The 8,305-nt window shown below is 44.0% G+C and overlaps 1 long non-coding RNA gene across 3 annotated transcripts; it reads left to right on the top strand.

Annotated features, from left to right (window-relative positions):
• The first annotated feature begins 435 nt into the window (after positions 1-435).
• On the top strand, positions 436-4,170 carry LOC123077349 (uncharacterized). 3 transcript variants are annotated; one of them, XR_006436530.1, is made up of 8 exons: positions 436-787; positions 914-1,021; positions 1,672-1,760; positions 2,135-2,185; positions 2,319-2,479; positions 2,557-2,630; positions 2,973-3,058; positions 3,698-4,170. It is a non-coding gene; the product is annotated as an uncharacterized lncRNA (long non-coding RNA). The 3 variants fall into 3 exon arrangements; XR_006436531.1 differs by having other exon boundaries at positions 2,123-2,185; XR_006436532.1 differs by having other exon boundaries at positions 914-1,108.
• Positions 4,171-8,305: the final 4,135 nt, after the last annotated feature.

Below are 8,305 nucleotides of genomic sequence, written 5' to 3'. Positions count from 1 at the left end.
AGCTATTCTTATTGATGATAGGATAGCTCAGGAGGATGAGATTGCATATGACAAAGAGAACCCTCAGATGTATGTAGGTGCCTTGTTCCCTTCAATGGAAGAGTTCAGGGTGGCAATAAAACAATATGCCATTAACAATGAAATTGACATATGGGGATCTAAAACAGGTAAAAAAGATATCTTGGAAATTGTATAGGCATCAAGTGTCCATGAAAGGTAACTGCTCGTTTAAGGGTTGATGAGAAAACAATAAGGGTACTAACTATCTTGCTAATAATAACTTTTATTTCTAATAATTAGTTTTATTTATATATATATATAGACAGAGAGGGTAACATTATTCTGATCCTAGGATGAGAATATTATTCCGATAACAGTCGGGCCTATATACACGCGATCATGCGTTCCCGAGATCCACAGAAAACCAACAGCGCCGGCCCGTCCCAATCCCAAAACCCCCACAGCACCGCGGCTCCACCCCCAACCCACCTCCAGCCCCCGGCTTCGGCGCGCCTCTTGCCGACGATCCTCCCGGCTCCAGCGCGCCTCTCACGGCCGCCGCCCCGGCCCCGGCGCGCCTCCCGCCGCCGGGCCCCATCCCCAGCGTGCCTCTCTCCATCCCCAGATCGCCTCCCGCCGCCGCCCTCCATCCCCACCACGCCCCAACCGCCGGACCTTCGCCGGCCACCGCAGCCGGTGACCGCATCCCCTGGCTTGGCTGCACGCGATGGGGATCCCCCATCTCCCAGCAAACCTTGCAGCTGCACGCCACCTCCCTCGTCCTAAGGTGCCGCTCGTTCGATCCACTCCACTGATGTGCACGTCCCGACGCCGCCGGCGAGAGCCACTACTCCCTGTGCTCCTCTTTTCTCCAAGTTCGTGCAACTCTGATTCTCTTCGTGTTCTATTGCAGGTTGGGCGCGATGTGAACTGCGAACGGATCAGTGATTGGACTAGCAGCAGTTAACTGTACCAACACGGGCTGACAACAACTCGCACGCGTTCGTCTCCGTCGACGGCGGTCAGCACCTCTAACACATGACAGACCCGCTCCCCTAGCTCCTGTTGCTTCCATGACAACTGCTCATGCGCACCTCCAACGCATGAGGTTGGAGCGTGCTGCAACTTCCTTTCATTTCTGAAACTCAAATCCCTCCAGTTCAGTCCATGTATTGTTCTTGTAGGCAGATTTGAACAATCGAAAACTGGAAAAAAGAATGCGTCAGTATAGCTACTAAACAGAAAATGGTCAAGTGTATGTTGCTTTTGTGGTTTTTTGTGTGCTCGTATTTGCATAATTTACCTCAAATGAAAATGGTCAAGTGTATCTTTCACCCGTTCCATATATCCAAAACTTTGTCATGATTCTTTGGGAGTTATTTGCGGACAGTACCTTTTGCCATATTTTTTCACTGAAACTATGATGGTACTGGTTAAGTTCGTTGTTTCTTTAATTGGCAGAGATAGTTAAGCTCTGAGCCAACTATATTAGTTGAATTAGAATGGCAGATTTTACGAAGTTCACAACTATGAGCTCCTGACTCGACGTATTTTTGTCATCTGTTTGTGTGTGTTTTTTCTGGTTAAGTCAAATTTCTCATTTCCTCACTATATATATATATATGTTTCTATTGGTGAGATTCTACTTTTTGACCTGCATTTATTACGCAGGCACCCCCTACTCAGACGGTGCCTGCTACTCCTGCCTCTCAAGCACCAGCCACACCAGCACCTCAAGCAGTGGCTGTGCCAGCACCTATGTGAGTTTTACTCTTATTAAAAAAAACTGATTTGATCTTTTTCAGGTGTATTCTGTTATGTTCAGATTTTTTTGGTCTCTTTAAAGATATTTTTTGTATATAAAATACCGCTTTGCCATTTTAAATGACATGCCATGAGATGCACAAGTCTGTATTTCTTTCTTTTTTATCAGTCACTGAAGATGTGATATTTTAATATCTTGGTATAGTTCCTTTTTAACTTCAGCAGGAGAGTCTCAAAAGGTTGTTAGTAAATAATAGCTTCCTATCATTGATTTGTAATTTTGTATTATTATTATTATGCTATATGGCTAGTGGTTGTTGGCAGCTAGGTAGCCCTATCCTTACCTTTACTGACGTAGTGTACCTGTCAGTGCTCCTGGTCCAGCTGCCACCTCCTCCCCAGCTCCTGCTGTTGCTGTCTCGTGAGTTGATTTATGTTCTTTATTTCTTCTTATTTTGATTTGTAATCTCATAAAATGCATTTCCTATTTCAAGAAGTTATATTACTTCCTCTTAACCCATTTGACATGATCTTTACTACCATCATTTGTACAGCATTGAAGCAGAAACTTATGGTCAGGCTGCTTCAAACCTTGTTGCGGGAGGCGCCCTAGAGGCAACAATTCAGTCAATTCTTGAAATGGGCGGTGGACATGGGACAGAGACACTGAATTGCTGCTCGTGATAGTGGCGCTTTTGCATGGGAGATCATTCCGGTCATTTTCTATCTCTTTGCCATATTAGCAACCATTCCTTTATTTGTTTTCTTAATGCCCTCTGTCCTATCTACCAGGTTGAAGTTCCTGTTGGCAGAGGAAAACCACCGGTACTTGTTGAAAAAGACAAGAGCCTAGAGCCCTAGACAGGGTAATTTTTTTCAAACACAAAAGCTGGAAACAATGAACTATAGGGCTATCCCATGTTTTTTTGTTAGCAGTGTCTGTAAATCCTTTTAAAACAACCAAATTATTCTGTAAAAAACAAATTATGTCTGTCTCCATTCTGTATCAAGTGTTTTCATGCATTCTGTAGCGAAATATAAAATGTACCAGGCTCAAGAAATATTAGGCAGTACACACTCTGTTATTGGCAAAGTTGCTGATAGTTTGTCTTGTAGTTAATTAAAACAAGGAAAGTATGTCATTTATTCTGTATAACCTTTTTATGTTATACTACTACTATGTAATATGAGCATTTTATGCCTCTTAGTTTGACCCAGCGAAACTGAGGAAGCTCCGCCCAAGTTTCAAGGAGAACACTGGTACCGTTACTGCTGGGAATGCTTCTAGTATAAGGTGCTCGTCTTTTTTATTAGATCTTAGCCTTGTGGAGTACTTCTGCAGTATATGGTTCCTGGACCACTGATGTCAGCGGCACATATTCTAAAATATGTGTTCTTCTTTCTTTCTTTTGACTCCTAAGATTATGTTCCATACAGTGCTTTGAACTTGATTAGTTTTCTTGCTGTCCTCTGTACTGCATTTAACTCTTGTTTGTTGTTGCAAATTGCTTGTCCTGTTTAATATTTATGTATTGTCTTCTTGGTATGTTTTTACAATCCAGCTAATAGTAAATGTTAGTATGTTGCTTGGTATTTCTAGCAGGAGTTTTGTAAATATGCAAAATAAAAAATGTTGAGGTTCTTATGTATATAATCCATTGCTGGTGAATGGCGAAGACAAGCTGAACCTCAGACCCTCTTTTCATCGTACTTTTTACTTGTTCTCTTTGTTCATCGACTGCCAGTATCCAATGTACTTGCACGGAATTTCCTGGTGTGTTTGTCTATGAACTGAATATGTGGTGCTTATATGTTTGTTTTACATGGAGCAGTACCCTGCCATACTACAGATTTGCATGTTTGTCCGCTTGTTTAACATGACCAACAAGATATTACAGTATATATTTCTGAAGCTTTGTTTCTGGTCTTGCAGAAAATGTGGCCTCCCTCCTGAGGCTTCGTTCGTTTAAACCCACCCCAAACTGCAGGGATTTCATCGGGTTTTGACCCACGTCTCCCCCGCGTGGAAGAAAACCTCTCGTATCGAAAGAAGAAAGAGGAGAGGGCGAGAGCAGCATGGTGCGGAGCGGGCGATCTCTCTCCTCCACTGAAGACCGGCTGCTGCACCATCCTTCTACCGGTGACAAGGGCCGTCTTGCCGGCGAGGCTCCACAGCTCCTCTCTACTTGCTCTACATAGTTAAAACCTTTTTGTCAGTGTCATTAGCAGTGCACATATATGCTATTTATTTGTCCCTGAGATTCAGTAAAACTGTATTTCTTGGAGCAACTGGCCTATCCATAAGGCTACACGGGAATAATTTGTGTAAAGAATAGGACAGGGAACTGCCTATAAGCATGACAAATACATGTCAAACAAATCTACAATATTGTAACCCAATCTCAATCTGTCCACAGATGTGATACTTGCTTTAAGAGTTAAGACCGATCATCAGAATTTCTAAAAAAGTTTAGTGAGCGGTTCAAAATTATATTATGTCGTGAATATATTTATACCATTCCTCGCAAAAAGAATATATTTATACCATAACCATCTTAACTGATAAAATAAGATTAGTGGATGAGATGAGTGCTTACTCGAAGTAACAAATTCCTCACTGGGCAGCAGAAAGGCAAATTTGTTGATTGTTGCTCAATTCTTTTATCAGCTCCATTCCAGAATTCGGCAAAGAAGAATTCTCACGAGCAAAATGACCCCGTAGCCTCATTTGAGATATCACTGCTCGCCAAAAGTTTGACATGACAGCAGGTTGCGCAGAAGCAATGGTGGTAGCGGCGGTATGTAGCTGTTGTCATTCCACAAATAATACCAAGCTTGTATATGTGTCCCTAACACAAGCAAAGAGATGGAATATTAAGTAGACTTGTTAGGACAGCCTAAAATGATAAAAGCTAACTGGCCTAATAATTAATCTATAGGTGATGAAAAGAAGCAGGAGGTGGAAAATTAGACATATTTGTACGAACAATCGAGAAAGGCAAAAGCCAACTATTCAAAAGTACAGTATTTAGAGACAAATACACTTATGGTTATTGAAGTTGAGGTCAAAGCACACTACGGTCACTGGACTTTAGAATACGCTTAATACGGCCATTGAATACGAGTTGTGGTGATTTACAGTCACTGACTCACCGTAAAGCTACGTATTTTGTCCAATTGACTGCTCCCTGCTCTATGGGGTCCCACCTAGGAAAATAATTGGTGCAAGAGTGGGATTCGACCTCGGCCACATGGTAATAAACCTCACGCGCTAGCCAACTAGGCCGCCCTCGTTTTAATCCATTATATCAAGGATTCTTTTTTCATACTCCCTCCGTCTCAAAATAAGTGTCTCAACTTTGTATTAACTTTGATTGAGACACTTAACTTGGAAGACTTATTTTGAGACGGAAGGAGTAGTATACATAAGCTACTATCCTATCGCCTCAAAATAAAAGCTACTACTATGCTACGTTTTGACATAATCCGTCTGTGTAATTTTATCATGCTTGCCATGTGGCCATAAGGTTTTTTTTTAACATCAGTACAGACACAAGCGTTCATATACACGCGCATACACTCATCTCTATGAACGCGCACACCCTACCCTTATGAGCATCTTCGAAAGACTGAGCCGACATATCATCTTGAGATTTACGAAGTCATCGTAGGCGTCTCGTCGTCGACGGGAACATCTCCTCCCATTGAATGCGCATCGCCGGAAATCCTGAAATAAATCCAGGAATAAATGCGAGCACCAAAATTTGAACCGACTGCTAGTGCCTGCATGTTGTGTTTTTTTTTTCTTTTGTGTTGTGTGTGCGCGCACATGTTATCTGGGAATTTTTTTTAGAGTCTGGTTTTTTGTTTCTATTGTGTGTGTGTATATGGTGTGTGCGTGTTAGTGTGTTCCTGCGTGTGTGCGGCCTCTGCGTGATGCTCCATGGAGACGGGACCAGCATGGCCTGCTCACTGCCTGCTACGGCCAACACACTCCCGCTTGACATGTTGGCAAAAACGATAAATTTAACCCGTGGACGAAAAAAAATTCATGAAGTGAATTGCTGACGAAAAAATTTCATCCAACTAATTTTTTTGAGTAGCGCCCAACACCTAGACGTCACACTACATTATACAGCGTCTAACTGACAGGCGCTACACACCTAACCAACGTCGTACTTTAGACGGCTTAAAAATTACTACGTCAATATGCAACGCCTAGCGCCTGCACACTCGACTCAGATACTGCAATCGATCGATTGGAGTTGGACGTGGCGCTCTATGTTGCCTTGTAGCGTTATTAAGCCAGCACGTATACTATCAACAAACGGCACATGATTGGAGCTAAACTATCATCAAGGCGTCCTTAAACGCATGCACTTTTCAGGGGAGCACATGCGCTGCAACATCATCAGGATAATTAGTCCGAACATAGTGACGGCACATGGCGAGGCAGTCAACAAATGCTAGTCAAACCCACGAGATCTGCTTGCCCCACGGCGGCCAAATTTCGTGTTTTGACCCTGTGATATAAAGTCGAGATCTGACCACCGTTTGAAAAAAATTCATGATTTGATCCTTTCTCCTACCGCCACGAGGCCCGGCGGTAGCATCCTATAGCCTACCGCCAGCACCTGCGGCGGTAGCAATCTTATCCACGTCAACAACGATAACGGCCTCCGTGCCCCCTCCGTCACACCCTACCGCCGCTCCGCCTGGCGGTAGGATGTCTGAACCTACCGCCGAGGTCTCTAGCGATAGGGTGTGGACATATATAAACCGCGGCCGGCCGCCCCCACCCCCTTCTCCCCCCCACACACAGCCCCCACCACCACCACCACCACCACCACCACGAAGAACAGAGCAGTTCCTCCAACTCGCCCTCTCTCATCCCCTCCACTCCCCCCTCCGATCTTCTTCGTTTCTTCACGGATTTTGCGGATCGAGATGCCCCCGAAGAGAGAACAGTAAGCTCTTTCGATCCCTCCAATTAGTTTTAATCAAACACCTTTCGATTCGTCGCATTATTCGATTCAAATCACTCCTTTTTGAACTAGATTGAATACATTTTTAACCCTAGATATGAACTCTATTCACTAGTTGGTATGGTTGTGTTAAGATGAACCCTAGTTCATATTTGATTTGAATGTTTTTTTTGATATGATGCATGTTGGAGGCATTTGTTGTGATAGATGATGCATGTTCCTATGCTATGATGCAAGTATTGGATGTAGTGTATGATGAATATTGAAGATGAATATTGGAGATATTTGTTATATGTAGTGTATGAATCCTCAAGATGAACCTAGTTCATATTTTTTTTGTTATCAAAAAATTTATTATATGATGAATATTGGAGATATTTGTTGCATGTAGTGTATGTTAGATGATGCAAATACTGGATTTTGTCGGGGTAAAAACGGTGAACCCCTCAAGATGAACCCTAGTTCATGTTTTTTGTTTTTTTAAGAAAATATGATATGATGCATGTTGGATGTTGTTGGAGAAATATGTGATATGATGCATTTGAACCTTGATGAGCCTTTGTTATGCATCTATATGTCCCCTAGTTCATGTTAATTTTTTTTATATGCTTATGCTTATGTTTATGCAATTTTTCTTGGAGGCCACCTCTTGCGGATGACATTGGCATCAAGTATACTATGCTTGACCCTACGTTCGACAAGGGCCATCGTGCCCGTTTTATTGAGAACGGAGTGGTAAGTAACTTTCTTAAAACAAATATTTCGAATTGATGAAAAAAAGTTACTAATTGTTTGGGTCTTCATTTCGACAGATGCTCCCGCCACTGCGGATGAGGGGTCATGGGACGACCGTGAAGATGGAGTACGACGAGCGGTACGCGCCGTTCTACAGGAGAGCGCGACTGCTGGGTTTCGTCCTGCAGTTCAAGCGCAAGCCGCCGACGCTCGTCCACTCGGCTCTCACAGCTTTGATCGATCGGTGGCGGCCAGAGACGCACAGCTTCCATCTTCCATGTGGGGAGATGACGGTTACACTCGAGGATTGGGGGATGATTATGGGCCTACCGCTCGAGGGTCATGCTCCGACAGGACGATTGGAGAGGAAGAACTGGCACGACAGGGCTGTCGCCCTCATCGGTGATTTCCCCCAGATAAGAAGAATCGGACTTCCGGCGTCCCGCTGCCCTGGCTCATGAAGTACCGGAGCAAGTGCCCGGAAGGGGCCGAACCCCGGGTGGTGGAGCAGTACGCCAGGGCCTACCTGTGGTATCTTCTCACGGAGGTAGTGTTTCCAGACTGCTCTGGGGACACTGCCCTCTGGATGTATCTCGACTTCTTGGCGGACTGGGATGCGGGGTACAACAGGGGGGCGCCGGCCTCGCCTACCTATACCGTTCGGTAAGTGAATATCACATCATTGTTTCAAATATCATGGACGTGCGCTGCTTTGGATTTTGGCATCTTATCATCTACACTTGTTTTGTAGCTTGACGATGCAACCCGGAGGACGGAAGCTACATCCGGTATGTGTGGATGTGTGTGGGGCCTCTCCATTT

This window comes from Triticum aestivum, chromosome 3D (assembly GCF_018294505.1).
Source record: "Triticum aestivum cultivar Chinese Spring chromosome 3D, IWGSC CS RefSeq v2.1, whole genome shotgun sequence".
NCBI classification, from domain to species: domain Eukaryota; kingdom Viridiplantae; phylum Streptophyta; class Magnoliopsida; order Poales; family Poaceae; genus Triticum; species Triticum aestivum.
The sequence above is the reverse complement of the archived record's forward strand: the minus strand, read 5'-3'. Positions and strand labels throughout refer to the sequence as shown.